Here is a 15,358-nt window from a genome sequence, read left to right as displayed (position 1 = left end):
GCAAAGCAGCGATAGCCCCCAACAAAGTCAAAACGTTTGAGACAAAGGAATGAACCGTGGCAAATAATATTTAAGAAATGCAACGTTTAATTAGTGCGCTATTGACGATATTGATTCGAGAAATACCGGAGCGGCCTCTGTCTTTCGTGCTCCCTTTTGGTCGCGATTCTTGGGAACAACGATATCTGATGGAGACGGGCGTACGGTCACCGCATCTCCTCTTGCCCGCGTGATGTTTGCTTGCGCGCTCTGCAGCCGTTCGTCCGGGATGCTTTGAATAGCAGCACTGATTTCCTACACCTTGCTGCGCGCAGCGCGCTGCCATCCATAGGAGGTGGTAAGCTTATGGCCAGGCCGTTTAAGCACGGTGTCAGGCGCGCCACTTCTTCCCGCAGTCCTGGGGAGAAAGCCAGGCACAAAAGGAGCAGTTATTTTAAGGCGCCCCATCGATTGAGGGATGCTCCTTGGCTCGCTGACCGAAGGAGGGGCGGGAGGGGTATGCGGAGGCACAAAGGAAAGAAAAGTTAATTAACGTGGCGCCAAATCAGGCTGCTTAACACTTCGGGCGCCCAGCGTGTTTGCCCAAAAAACTCACTGAGAGATGAGCAAGCACAAGCGCGTCGGTGTTCTCGCCGGCTGGGTATTTATCTACGCCACGTGCACCGGCGAGTGGTAAATCATGTTCCGCGCTCCGGTGCACACTCCCTGCGGCCCCAGAGTGTGCAAACCAAACAAGGCGAATTCACCCTGGAGCCAAGCCATGGCGCTTTTCGTACAGTCGCGTTTTAGCTTGCGTGCTTTCCATTCTAACTCCGATCAGAGACGTCACAGCAGGGGTGGGCCCTTAACGCCGAGTTTGGTGCTAAATTAAAGGCGCGAATTAAAAAAATAACAAAAAACCCTAGTCTATCATCGTCATGGGCATCTGGAAAGCATATCAGTTCCTCAGCGTATGCCTGCGACTTTGCTGGCTGGGTCTCTTGTGAGTTGAAGAAATTCGTATATTCTCAACGGATTTTGTACGGAGTGCTAGGTTCACTGGGCGCAGTTATTTTCGATATCTCGCGAAAAAAAAAAAGAATAGCGTTCCGTAAACATTTCCCCGTAGACCGTTCTAAGCATACCGCTGCTGTGTGCCGGCATCACTGCGCCTTCGACGAGCTGTAGGAGCAGTGATGATGTGCTTAAACGTTGATCGCAGCGGCTTTAACGTAACGCGCTCACTTGCAAGCGAACGGTGTTGTAGGTGGGGCTTAGAGGGACAATGGTGATAAAATAAGTTGACCTGTATCATAAAGTGCCGCGTTCTAATCGCAAAGAGACCACTCTCACCGGAAATAGAGCTTTTAAAGGCTGGAAAAGACACTAAGAAAAAAAAAAAACGAAGCACAGATGTCGGAATATAAGTAAAATGCACGCGGAAACACCTTTCTTTTTGTTTTTTTGTGTGTGTGGGTCTCAGACTCTGTGCTGACACCACCACTCAATTCAACACGGCGGCAACTCGTCTTTTTCGATAACATCACAAGTTTGAATCGACCGGCGGGAAAATCTTTAAATCCAATTTCCCCGGCAATAAATTCGTCTTTTGCTGCTGGAAAAACGTCAGCATAGCCATAAAGAGGCAGAGTATCAGTTTTTACCCAGAACAACAATTGGAGCTATGAAGAATGCCGCATGCGAAGGTTCCGGATTAATTTATGCCACCTGGGATTCTTCAACGTGCGCTGACGTTTTTGCGTGCGAAATGCATTTCTCCATTTCGCCTATACAACGAAATGCGGCTGCCACTGAAGGGATCCGATCCCGCGACCTTGGGATCAATAGCCGAACTCCAAAGCCACTGATTCATCGCGGTGGGTCTTGCACACGAATCGTTTGGCGTGGTTACGAAGAAGAAACTGAATTAAATAATATTTGGCTGCCGCTTGCTTTGTCAAGCTAATAATCTGAATAGGATTTGTGTATGTTCAGTTTTTTTTGTTGGTATTATCTGGCACCTTAGTAAATAAAACTTACTGGGAGCGTCTCTGCCTCGAACGCCAAAGGGTCTGGTTCGATTCCCGGCCTATACCCCTGTTTTCTCTTATTCACAGCGCTGATGACGTCATTTGATTGACAGGTGAGGTGGAAAGTTTCCTGCGACGCACAAATCCTGCGCACACTAACGGGGCGGGTAAGGCTTTAGTTGCTGGATGTAACGGACGCCCATCGTGGCGGTGTGGAAGCGTCTCCGCCTCGAACGCCAAAGGGCTTGGTTCGATTTCCGGCCTATACCCCCGTTTTCTTTTTTGCACTGCGCTGATGACGTCATTTGATTGACAGGTGAGGCGGACAGTTTCCTAGGACGCACAAATCCTGCGCACACTAACGGGGCGGGTAAGGCTTTAGTTGCTGGATGTAACGGACGCCCATCGTGGCGGTGTGGAAGCGTCTCCGCCTCGAACGCCAAAGGGCCTGGTTCGATTTCCGGCCTATACCCCCGTTTTCTTTTTTGCACTGCGCTGATGACGTCATTTGATTGACAGGTGAGGCGGACAGTTTCCTAGGACGCACAAATCCTGCGCACACTAACGGGGCGGGTAAGGCTTTAGTTGCTGGATGTAACGGACGCCCATCGTGGCGGTGTGGAAGCGTCTCCGCCTCGAACGCCAAAGGGCCTGGTTCGATTTCCGGCCTATACCCCCGTTTTCTTTTTTGCACTGCGCTGATGACGTCATTTGATTGACAGGTGAGGCGGACAGTTTCCTAGGACGCACAAATCCTGCGCACACTAACGGGGCGGGTAAGGCTTTAGTTGCTGGGTGTAACGGGCGCCGGGCAGATCCATGGCCGCGAGTATGAGCTATTAAAGGCTTTCGCCTTAAACGACTTAGCACCAAAACAGACAGCACACAGTAAGAGAGGAGGGACAAGCGCCTGTACCTCTTACTTGTGCTGTCTGTTTTGACGCGGTCTTTTTACGAAAATGTCTGGCATGCTACAAAAATAAACTTATCTGTAACAGCTGTAGCGTCCTCACTGTGTTTTTTTTTCTTTCTCCGGGGCAGTGACTGAGTGCTTAAGACGTCTAGAAGGGACCAAAGCTACCTGACGGGTGTCAACTGAATAAGTGTAACGCCCGCCTGCTGTGCGGGATATGGGGACAGAAGAGAACCACTCTGAAAGGAAACGAGGAATGTGTGGCATGGATGACCAGACTGAAGCCGAGGCGCTTCTATATCGAAAATAAGAATTACTGTAATAGTGTACATGTTGAATAGGAGACAAACTATAATTCAAAGTCCAGTTAAGATGCCATTAAGAAATTAAGAGCTTTAGGCAGGGGGCTCACCTCGCGTAGGGAAAACACAGCAGCCTGGGGAAGAAAGGGTCCTCTAGGGACGCTGCGAGCGGCAGTTACAAAGCGGCTATGGCCGTCAAAAAGCAGGCGGCCAGCGGTTCTTTTTTTTTTTTTGACCGTCACTTTTGGTGTTCTTTAAGGTCCCACGGAGACCATCTTGTCGGGTTCGCGTTAGCGTTGCGTAATGCCGCACGCCAAGCCAAGGAATGCCTCCATCCTCATTTTTTTTCCGGCCGCTAGCGTCTGCCTTATTCTCTGTTCACTTCCCACCGACTCATTTGTATGCATGGAGCTCGCCTCTTTATCGACTGGGCGCTCGTAATTCTAGAAATCGATATCAACGCGGTCTTTTAACTACGCTTCCAGACGGCCGTATCCTCGTTACAGTAATCTAATTGCCATTTCCGGAACAGCCAACGAGGGTCTTAGTACATTTTTCGAAAATAAATCACGATAGAAATTATCTTGCTGCTTTACACCTATATATTTCCCATGCCTTTCTTTATTGTGTTTGTGCGTGTGAGCGGCGTTGTAATATCAGCAATTCCTGGTTCCGGCCTCCATTCTCCTATTTCTCAATGCAGTTCATAAAAAGAGTCGGCGGGGCGCAAGCCTGTGGACACTGCCGCGCCGTTCTCATTTGCATTCAGTCTGCCTCGTTTACTCAGTCTGTTCTGTTATTCCTTGTTTTTTTTTTTAGCTCTAGACGAGTGTTCTACACTTGCCTGTTCACCGTGTGTTTGCCGAGAAAAGTCCCAGTAATGAATTTTCTGTCCACGTAGACTGTATACGTTATTTCCGGTGCGTAGGGTCTTTTGGCTCTTATACTGAGAATGATTTTGAGTCCTGCGATTATGAAGTTGTTTTTTCGGGTGTTGTAGGCGTGGCTGGGGTAACCACGAATTGCTGGGAAAGGCCCCTGGGCAGCAGTGGTGATGTTGAGTGACAAACTAAGTATAACGACGGAATTATAAATAGCCTTACGGTAACAGAATAAGGTGAGAACTATTGTCGAAAACAGTGTGGAAGCCATTGCAAAGAAGTAGTTGATATTTCTGCAGTGTCTACGTATGCCTTAAGCTCCTCACTGGTATGGCCGACAGCCCTGATTGTTCAAACTATGGCTGTGGCGAAACAGCGAGACCGTGTATATTGTTTGTGAACTTACACCTGAAAGACAAACGTTGTGCTGTGTTCTAGAACTCCTCCACCCTCGCCCGCTGTCATACAGAAGGATCTTTCAATGATAGCAGCATCGATCGCAAGTTGTAGCCACGTTTACATGAATGCGACAGAAGTCCACTCCAGTCCACTTTTTGAGGGAAATAACAGGTTTTGAGAAGGAAAGGCGAGACTCGTCCTCTACTCTCTTCCTCGACGTTTTTGCACTTTCCCTACAAAAGTGGACTAGAATCGAGTTCTGTCGCATTCATGTAAACGCGGCTCCTGAACGCACGCCGACCGCCTTTCCGGTCCCTGATGCGTCGTGCTTGCAGTACAGGTTGCGACTCTATCTGCCACATACGCATGTTCCCAACTGACGTTCTTGGTCCTTACATCAACGCCCTCTTTCCCTTTGATTTCCCCTCTTCCCTTTCCCCCGGTGCAGTGCAGCCAACCGGAACGCTCTTCTGATAAAGCCTTCTCTCTTTCTCCTTAAACGTATTTACGGTGCACAAAGTCTATCACAATAAAATTCAGAAAAGGGGGGGGGGGGCACTTTGTTGAGCTAAAGTGCGGTGAGGCGAAAGCCTTTAACGCGGTGTTGCTGCTTGTGGCACTGATGTGGGGTTAAGATGTTGATTAAGTACACAATTGTTTGTGAATCTTAAATGCTGGAGACACTGGAGGGTGTTAGGGAGGCATCCGTCTGATTCGAAGACTTTCCGCAAACACTCTCCAGCGTCCTAGACAAGGAGAACTACACATGCGTTGGGAGGAAGTAGCGTAGTCTTTAGCAGACTCGGCTGCGGAACGGGAGGACTGTGGTTCGAATCGCACCGTGCCCAAAGGTTTTTTTCCTTATCGAGTTGCTGGATGTAACGGACGCCGGACAGATCCATGGCCGCGAGTATGAGCCATTAAAGGCTTTCGCCTTAAAATGCCGGGGGCGATGTTATAGGTGCCGAGGATTCAATACGTTCTTATAACTGCCGCCACCATAGTTAATTTATTCTTTTTCTCACTTAAATGCCTGGCTTCATAGGGCGTCAGTGCTGTGGATGCGACGAAACTCCTAAACGCCTGTCTCCGCTTCCAAGGCGAACAAATTTTTCTCAAGGCGGGATTGCACGTGCGTCGTTTTCTCGTCCGGGGGCAGATTTAAAAGTTTGGGAGTCCTTTTAATTGGCGGTGCACGGAAATCGACGACCATGTTTTTTGTACACTCTCTTCTTTCGCTCCCTATGTTCCTAACCTAACGTAACCTAACCTTAGCACAATGTCGTAGGTGGTGTAGTAGTGAAATGCGAATAACGCTTTTGCGTGTGGAGAAATGGCGGGAAAGCCCTCCTTCCGGCAAAGAGCGAGACCAGTTTGAAACATTCTTTTATTGCGGGCGAAAGGGGACCGATATTGATCTTGCGTCTTGGAAGTGCTCGCAGCCTCTTGTTTCTTTTGTTCTTCGGCAAGAGCCTTCAGCTCTCGCTCGTGGTCGGCCAATTCGTCTTGCGTGCGGTACAGATGCGTAAAGGACACGTGACGTGTCGGGTCGTTTGTGGATGCTTCTGTTGTGTCGATTCCGTGCCGCAAGTAAGGTCCCTCGTTTGAAGGAGGCATGACGCGGTGCGCGGCTACGCTATCAATGTCACTGTGAACGACAATTTCAGTGTCCACCTGGAAGAAGGCTGCCAAGTCCTGAAATTTGTCTGTGCTGTCCGGGTCTTCTTTGTTCGATTTAGCTACCGCTAGTATGCCAAAGCCCACACTGGGCTGCATTTTGCCAGTCGCCACGGGTCCCAGGCCGCGGCGGAAATAATCGTCCTCTAACGGGCCCAAGTACTTTATGCGTGGCATTGCGTGAGGGCGAATGCGCATTATCGGGTACATGGTTGGCTCTTGCTTTGAGTACTCTGTGTTTGACAGGTTGCTCGTAATAAGACCGGCACAGTCCGCTTTCAGGGGCAGAGCACTGAGCGTGCAAAACAAAAAAAAAAACCTCTCGTAGCTGGGGCCCAGGCGCAGCCAGGCGTTTTCAAACGTGTGCTCCTAGTTTAGAATAGGCGTACCCGCACGGCCCTTGAAAGGAAACTGGTTGACAAATTTTGTCAGACGGGGGCTGGTGTCCTTTATGTGAATAAAGTCGTAGGCAAAGTTGTGCCGCGGAGCAGCCATGCTTGTAGACACGTCCGTCGCGTCGTCACCCTGTTCCGCCTCCGTGCCCGCCGTTATTTTCAAGCTACAGAAATACTTTACGACGTCGCGTGGTCCGCCTCGCTGAACGGCTGAACGGATGTGGCCTTCATGGGATTACTGCTGACACCCTGCGTTAAGCAGCACATGCCTGTAAACGAGCATGTAAACGAGCATGCCAGAGTTTACGGGCTGCACCACCGAAGAACCCGTCTTCCACGGAGTGCGCAGGCCGTGGGGCGTCATCCTTACGAAGCTTTTGAGCGTCTTGGTGAGGTGCGGCAGGTTGGTGGTGGTGGTGGTAGTGGTTTTTTATTCAAATAATAGTAAAAAGGAAGGAAAAGATTTTTGCTAGCCCCGGCATCTGCCATCGATACTGAAGCACCTGAGCTGGGGCAGCGGAAATAAAGGATAGCAGGCAGAATGGAGAAATGAAATGAAAGAGATGAGGGGATTGGAAGAGAGGATAGGGGGAGAAGTAATATGTACAAACTATTTACACAATAAGAAATGTGTCCAGGTTGTGCGCGTGATTAGTTCATGTTGGAGGAATTAAAACACACGCGCACAGAACTGTGTTGGCTACAACTGGAGTGGGGCGTCCAGTTATTAATCGTTCAAGGTAGAACTCGCGGAGCGTTCGGTCACTGCGTGTAACTACCAGACGGAGAACTGACGGGACGTCAAGCCCGTGTATTCGAGGAATGCACAGAGGCTCGCCTAGGTTCAATCACGAGTGCGCGCACTGCCCTGCGGCCACAATAGCGTCTTGAGGGGAGTCTGGTAGTATGCCCAGCGCCCTATAGGCCGCAGGCATATCGCGACGAGCATCGGCGAACGCGGCACAGTGAAGGAGCAGGTGTTCTAGTGTTTCCACTGCACCGCATCCGTCACACACATCACTCGTCGCGATTCCGTGACGCTCCCGTAATTCCCCGGGGCACACGCAGCCAATGCGCGCGCGGAGGGTCATTACACGTTGCGACCGCGTAAGTGCGCGACAGCCTGTGATGCTGTCGATGCGCTTACCTCCTGCGATGCGTGGGTCGGAGTGCTGCTTTCGGAGATGGTCGTGGATGGCCGCACGCACGTCCTCCAACGCAAGGGGCAGATCGCTGGCAGGTAGTTGGTGTGCAGCGGTCGCGAGGTCGTCAGCTTCTTCGTTGCCGGCGATGCCGCAGTGACCGGGCACCAACTGTGCACGAACGGCGCATCCTCTCTGCGCGAGGCGCTCGATGCGCAAGTGAATTTCTCACACTAGTGGGGTACCGCGGCCGTTAGATTGCAGACGGCTGAGGGCGGCGCGGGAGTCGCACAGCAGAGCACTCCCGGGCGGCGGAGGGCCGAGGGTGAGCAGCAGGTCCAGCCCGAGCCGGATCCCCATCAACTCCGCCGTGGTGGAGGAGCCCAGAAAGGTTGCGTGTTGCTGGCTGTGCAGTCGCAGGGCGGGGATGGTAGCCGCCGCTGCAAGGAAGCAGCTGTCGCGGGCCACTGAGTCGTCGGTGTATACGAGGAGATGGTCCTGGATCTCCTTGTGTATGACGGCTCTGGCCAGCTGCTGCACAGCACAGAGGGGTGTGCTCCGATTTCCCGCGATGCCGACGATCTCTCGCTGTACCTCCGAGGCAGCAGGCCAGGGCGCGCAGGAGCCGTAGGGGGGTGTGCCTTAGTCAATTGCTCATACTCGAGCAGCGCCGCGCCCATTCGTGAGCGCAGGTGCGAGCGCATACGCTGCAACAGCGAGCCGCCGTCCGGTGCGCGATGAAGCCGGTCGATGTGATTCAGTGCCCTGCGCGCTGCTTGGAGCTCAAGTGGTCACGCTCCTGCCTCGGCCAACGTTGCGGCGCATTGCGAGTTTTTGTGCAGGCCTAGGCACACGCGCAGGGACTTGCGGTGCTGGAGCTCGAGTTTCTTCCAGCACGGCTTGCGCACCGTGACAAGCGGCAGCGCATAGAGCACCGCCCCCAAAGCTGCGGCATTATATAGCCGCAGCGCGGCTTGCTGGGAGATGCCCTGGCCTCGAGCGGTGAGCTTGTGCACGGCGGCGGTGATCCTCTTCATCTGCAGACAGGCCTTGGTCGCCGCGGGGCGGAAGCGGCAGGTTATCAAAATTCGCTTTCCGCATGTAGAGATAGGGGCGATCGATGGGCAGACGCGACATGCTTGTCAAAATTCCCGGAAAGGTTTTCTCGGAATCGTACTTTATAGCTGCATATTTAGCATGACGTATACACACGTTGTGAGTATTTTACTGTCGTGGTACAGCGTGACCACCCCATGGTCTCTAGGAACTTGCAAAATTTTGGTAACGAGCTAGGGGACATTACTACCATTACTTCCAATTCCCGCTCCGCCTGCTGGCTCCGTCGACTGGGTGGAGGAGTCCGGGATGCTGCCTAATTGTTGTCGCGTGAATTGCGAGTGCGGCATTCGGGGTTTTTTGCTAAGGATATGTAGGTTTCGCCCCGCTGCTTGTCCTTCAGCAGGACGTTTCTGTCCGCGTGACATATCAGAGAAAGACCGGTCGAAAACGCGCTCCTATGGAATATTTTTTTGATCCCAGGCCTAGCGCGCTATAGCGAGTGTCAGTTATAACCGGTGCTCGCAAAGTCTATGAAGAATGCTTGCGCAGATGCCTTGTCCGAGGCCGAAAATACGTACTCGTGGCTGCTGGCCCGGCTGCAGGCTTGGTTGTGCTGCTGTGCAATGCGGTCGTCCTCGTCTCTCCGTTCTCGGCAGGGTTCCCTGGCCCAAGGTAGCGGTGACCTGGGAAGAGCATTCCTAACACGGATTACAAGAGACACACGGACAGCACCTACACTGGTGGTCTTCGAAAGTCCCCCAAATAACGCATATATTTCCTTTGTTAACCTAACCCAACCAAACCTTAGCACAATGTGGTAGGTGGCGTAGTAGTGAAACGCTCCTTAGGAACCTGTATTCGCTCTCGAGGATCCTTGTATGGCCCGAAATAGAGGCGCAAAACTTTTCAGGCGAAAGCCTTTAATGGCTCATACTCCCTGTCGAGACCCTGTCCGTCCGTTATATCGCCAACCGGAAGTCACGACAACGGAAGTGACGTCCGAGGCATACCGTCCGTCCGTCCGTCCGTTAAACTTTTCAACTCGATAAAAAGAAAAAAACTTTGCGCACAATTGGATTCGAACCACCATCCATCCGTTCCGCAGCCGAGCATGCTAACGACAACACTACTTACTTCCAACGCGTATGTGGTTCTCTTTGTCAAGGATGCTAGAGAGTGTTTGAGGAAAGGCGTCGAATCAGACGGATGCCTCCCAAGCGCCCTCCAGTGTCTCCAGCATTTGAGATTCATCAACAATTGTGTACTTAATTAACATCTTAACCACACATTTCATTGAAACAATCAGCGCTAAAAAAAAAAAAACACGCAAGGCGAGAGAACGACGACACGACAGCGCTCATCGACAGCGCTCATCCCTGTCGTGTCGTCGTTCTCTCGCCGTGTGTCTTTTTTAGCGCTGACCTGTTTCAAAGAAATGCTTAACCAACTAGCCCAGCACCAAGTTTTACTAAAGTATATTAACCACACATCAGTGACACAAGCAGCAACACCGCGCTAAAGGCTTTCGCCTCACCGCACTTTGGGTCAACGAAGTTCCCCTCTGAATTTTTCACTCAGTCCTTGGCGGCGAATGGGTGTAGAAACCCAGACTCGGTCTCCTATCTTGTATTCTGCGTTGCGTCTTCGTAGGTTGTATCGCCTGGCGTCGGTCCACTGCTGGTCTTTGGGCAAGTCTTGGGGACTCTTCTGCGTGTTGAAAGTAGGCGACAACGTCGACGTTCTCTTCTTCTGTAACGTTGGGCAGCATGGCGTCTAGCGTGGTCGTGGCCTCCCTGCCATGGACGAGCCTAAAAGGCTTCATCTGGGTGGTCTCCTGCACTGCGGTGTTGTAGGCGAAGACGACGTAAGGCAGGATGACATCCCAGGTTTTGTGTTCGGCATCGATATACATGGCGAGCATATCGGCGATGGTTTTGTTCAGGCGCTCGGTCAGTCCGTTGGTCTGCGGATGGTATGCAGTTGGCCTCCGGTGGCTGGTTTGGCTGTAACGCAGGATGGCTTGCGTTAGTTCCGCCGTGAATGATGTTCCTACTCTGTCCTTGATGAGCCGCAAGTTTAACGTCCCAAAGCGACTCAGGCTATGAGAGACGCCGTAGTGAAGGGTTCCAGAAATTTTGGCCACCTGGGGTTCTTTAACCTGCACTGACATCGCACAGCACACGGGCCTCTAGAATTTTGCCTCCATCGAAATTCGACCGTTGTGTCGTGCCTGGCATGCAAACACCCGCAACACCAGAATACAGTTGATATACCATTTTCATCGCATAGCAATACCATACATAACAAAGCATTGCCACGCTAGACAATGCAAAACCAAACTAAACAATGCAAAACAATGGCCACCTAATTCGCGCTTGGCCTAAATACGCAAAATCAAATGCTATTTTTGTTTTGCGCATGCGTGCGTGCAAATGCCGGACAATAAATCTGGCGCCGTGTTCTGAAGTCACTGCTTATGCTCTGAGGTCGTTCGGCCAAATGAGGGAGCAGCCGGTGCAATCACAGCCTTTAACGCCTGGTGGCTGCTGGGTCGCGCCACCACTGCACGCCAGCGCGCAAGCACGTCGCCGGCGTCTGCATTGCCGGAAAGAACCCCCGGAATGCCAGGAGGGAAGGCGGCGGCCGAGGCGTTAAACGCTCCTTTCTTCCGTGACTGTGATCGTTAAGCGGCCGCCGGCCCAAGAACGCGACGGCCAGGAAAGGTTAAAGGGGGCGCAGGGAAAGCTTGGCGCGCACGGCCTGCTTTGCTCGCCGGTGTTCTGGCGGATAAAGACGGGGCGAGGACAGCTGCTGGACATCGTACAGCGAGGTGTTGCCAGAGGGTGTTGCCAAAGCTCGGCCAAAGTGATGCCGCCTGTATGATGACTCAGATTTTTCTTCTCCCTTGTAGTGTGAAAGCACTATAAAGCTGAAAAACTCGGGGCATGTGTGAAACCTCAATCATTGACCTTTGGCTTTGACATTTGACCTCGAACTTTGACCGTGATCTTGCATATGGTTGCCTCTGAGGCGATGCTGCCTCAAGTATGTTGGCAGGTCCTACTCGGTTTAACTACGTTAAAACGTTACCATTTTTTATATTTCATGATTAATACAGATGTTTGCGGCTCCTTTTGGGGTGAACTTACGCTGATGAGCGATTGAACCTGGGAGCCTCCTTCGGGGCGGCTTTCTTGCATGGTCTATTTATGCCATGTGTGCATATGTATAAACGTATGTTAAAAGTTTGCTCCCCGCTGTTCAAAACGTTCAGCGCCTGTCTTTCACCAGTCTTCTTGTATCTGCTCGCAGAGTGGTGAACGAACATTCAATCACTGAGAGCAGAAGAGCGGGGTCAGGAGGGGTAGAGCCGCGGGGCCTGGGTGGAGCTAAAAGGAGAGGCGGACTTGAAGACGATCTGGGACCTCGAGTAGAAAAATTGGTAGGCGTTCAACGTAATTAAACCGAGTAGACTTGCGAAAGCAGGCGTTCGTTCTTCCATTGGAGGGGGCACTTAACCTTCGCCCTAAGGCTATGACGTGAAATCTTTAGTGGGTTAATAATGCCCATGTATGCAGAATTGGTCACTTTCTACTTAGCATTCATAGATGGCGGCGAGTCCTCGTACCGCTACCAGCGCAGTCGCCCAGCGGTTAAGCGATACGCCGCTGCACTGGCAGGTGGCTGTCACAGCCACCCGTAGGGATTGTGCGAACCATGTTGCTCTTCCCGAGCAACCTGTCGCGCAGCTGTCACGACGCTCCTCCGAACTTAAGCTCGGACAGTAACCCAGGCTTCTGTTCAACGACACAAGATCGTACGGTGAACGTACATACGGTGACAAGCTTGTCGGCCGGTGTTGGTGACCGTATAAGAGCTTGCGCACTGAAACCGCGATGGCAATATAGTTGGGCCCGGAATGCAACGATGCAGGAGGCGTTGCGCTGACATTAGGGTTCGCAGCGAGGGCTTCGAAATGCGCTCGAGTGAGCCGTGGTGCAGTAACTGAAGAGTGACGGCGCGGAGGAGACCTTGAGCAGCGCCACGTCCGTTCGCGCCGACGGTATACCCGTGACGCGCGCGCTTGACAGCCGCGCCGCGCGTGGGTGGCTGCACTATCAGCGGTGCTCTTTGTCCGGGCGTGCCTTGCACACTCACGTGCGCCGCCTAATCACCCCCCTACGATCGCCGCTCGCTGAGTGCTCGCGCAGACTGTTTACCTATTGCCGATGAGGAAAACAAACGGCCCACCGGAGTTCGCTCTCAAATGAGGGGCTGCGCAGCCCGCCGCTTTATATCTGTCCATTTCTCTGTATGCTATAGTTTCCTCTCAGCGCCGAGACACTGTGGAGGTGGTGTGGAGTGAATAACAAGTATAAGTTAGTAGGTGCACAGTTCGAAATAGAAGCTTTGGTTAATAGTTTACGGGGATTAAACGTCCCAGAGCGACTCAGGCTATGAGGGACGCCGTAAATTTTGAGCGCCTCGGGTTCTTTAACGTGCGCCGAGGTCGCACAATACACGGGCCTCTAGGATTTCGCCTCCATCGAAATTCGACCGCCGCAGCCGCGATCGAGCCCGCGTCTCTCGGGTCAGCAGCCGAGCGCCGTAACCACTGAGCCACCGCGGCGGCCCTCAAAATAGGACAACACTTTGCAGCCACTGTCTATACAACACTAGCTAACGCATCTCTATATCGCGCATTATCACAGATAGAAGACGTCGGAGGGAAGGCGCCTCGGATCTGGTGAAGTTCAAAGTCGGAAAGAATGAAGAAACGCTCTTGCATTACATGACCCTGTGGAGAACTTTGTAAGTGTGATCGACATGGTCAAAGCAGTAATGAATCCGGTAAGCTAACCGGCAACCCGATTCACTAATCCTTTCACGCAGAATAGCACTGCTTCGTCGTTTATTGACAGAATACTAGTAATAGCAATGCCAAACTAACAGCTCCTCGGTCAGCCACAGGCGAGCGAGCTGTCTTGTCGGCGAACCAGGATTAGCTGACAGCTAATCAGCTGATCAATTCCTTCAGTGACGGCACAGTCCGCTTTCAGGGGCAGAGCACTGAGCGTGCAAAACAAAAAACACATCGGAACACTTCGCAAACGGCTGCCACTCGACATGAATGCTGCGAACATTGCGGACTCTCCAGCGCAAGACATGCGATTCCCGCGAACTTCTAGGGGTTGGGCGGGAGCCTTGCGGGCACTTATGGGACAGCTAATGCGCAAATATTGCCTTTTGCTTGAGAGGAGGCGTTTTGACAGCGACTGAATTTTGTGTGCTCAGTTCTGTTGCTTGTTGTAGCCTCTGCGACAGCAGAGCCGCTTCTGCACTCAGATTAGAGCACGCGCGGGGATGTAGCGTCAGTGACATTAAAGTATAAGTATAACCCACATTTCGAGGTCATAAATGACAACGATGCGTTTAGCAGGGCCTGGTTCTGTCTGTGGTCTGTCTACGTTCCGTGGTCTACTGGCGGTTACACTGGTAATGCCACGGCTCCACCAGAATGCCACTGCGTCTTATTTTACGCGGTTTTCTGTTCCAAATTGAAATTAGACCTCTTCGCTTACAAGCTAATAGTATGCCTTTCTTATTCTATCAAAATAAGGCAAGATATTTCCACTTCACCGTACCTTCTAACACGTTTTAATCGGTCGTCTGAGAAGGAACTATAACTTAACCTCGTCATAACGAAGTCGAAGGGGACCGGCGATTACTTCGTTGTAGACTTAACTTCGTTAATGCTCGCGTTGACCGACCTTCCAAGGGGAGTCGTCATTCCTTCGTTATATCCATTATTTCATTATAAACCGTTTAGACCAACATTACACGTTGTTAACAATCTGTAATCCTGTTACTAATTCCTTTCGTGGCCCGTTCCGTTGCATTTTTGTGCACGCCGCCTTTGATGCTTCTTCTCTATGAGCAGACGTCGCACGCGGTCGCTGCCAGCGTTGGAGCTGGGGGAACAACGGAATGCATCCATGAAGCAGTCGTTATGAAGTGGGGCCCCAGAGCCCGTGCAAGCAAGCATTCACGGCACGTATACATGGGCGCCACTGACGGAGCGAGCAGGGGCGGACGACCTGGTGGCAGGAAAGATGTCGCTCGTCGCTATACTGTATATAGCGTATTCCGAGGCCCGTGACACGTGGCCCGAAGCGTACACTCCATAGTCTTTAATCACACCGATAAGGAATAATAGTTCAGAATAATCGTTCATTTGGAAGTAGTTAAAAGCTTTTGGTATATTCAGGGATGAGAAGCTTTGCCTGACATATCGCCGGGATATCGGGAGCACTTCTTTCCTTCTTTCTTTCCTTCTCTGTTTCTTTCTTTCTCTCTCTCTCTCTCTCTCTTTCTTCCTTTCTTTCTTTCTTCCTTTATTTATTTATTTATTTCTTCCTTTCTTTCTTTCTTTCTTTCTTTCTTTCTTTCTTTCTTTCTTTCTTTCTTTCTTTCTTTCTTTCTTTCTTTCTTTCTTTCTTTCTTGCACCTCTATGGCCCCTACATGGTGCATTAATGAGGGTAACTCGGTCTATAGGGATCGCAACATTAACAGTTTGTGT

General features: G+C 51.5%; 1 protein-coding gene and 1 pseudogene across 2 annotated transcripts in view; one reads left to right on the top strand and one right to left on the bottom strand.

Annotated features, from left to right (window-relative positions):
- Nucleotides 1-15,358, top strand: part of LOC144126124 (high affinity cAMP-specific and IBMX-insensitive 3',5'-cyclic phosphodiesterase 8B-like) — a 239,330-nt gene that overhangs the window by 60,818 nt on the left and 163,154 nt on the right. The gene's annotated exons all lie outside the window — the stretch shown is intronic.
- Nucleotides 207-9,124, bottom strand: LOC144122862 (uncharacterized; annotated as a pseudogene).

The sequence above is a fragment of the Amblyomma americanum genome, chromosome 3 (genome assembly GCF_052857255.1).
Source record: "Amblyomma americanum isolate KBUSLIRL-KWMA chromosome 3, ASM5285725v1, whole genome shotgun sequence".
Classification (NCBI taxonomy): domain Eukaryota; kingdom Metazoa; phylum Arthropoda; class Arachnida; order Ixodida; family Ixodidae; genus Amblyomma; species Amblyomma americanum.
Note: the sequence above shows the minus strand (reverse complement) of the source record. Positions and strands in the feature narration are given on the sequence as shown.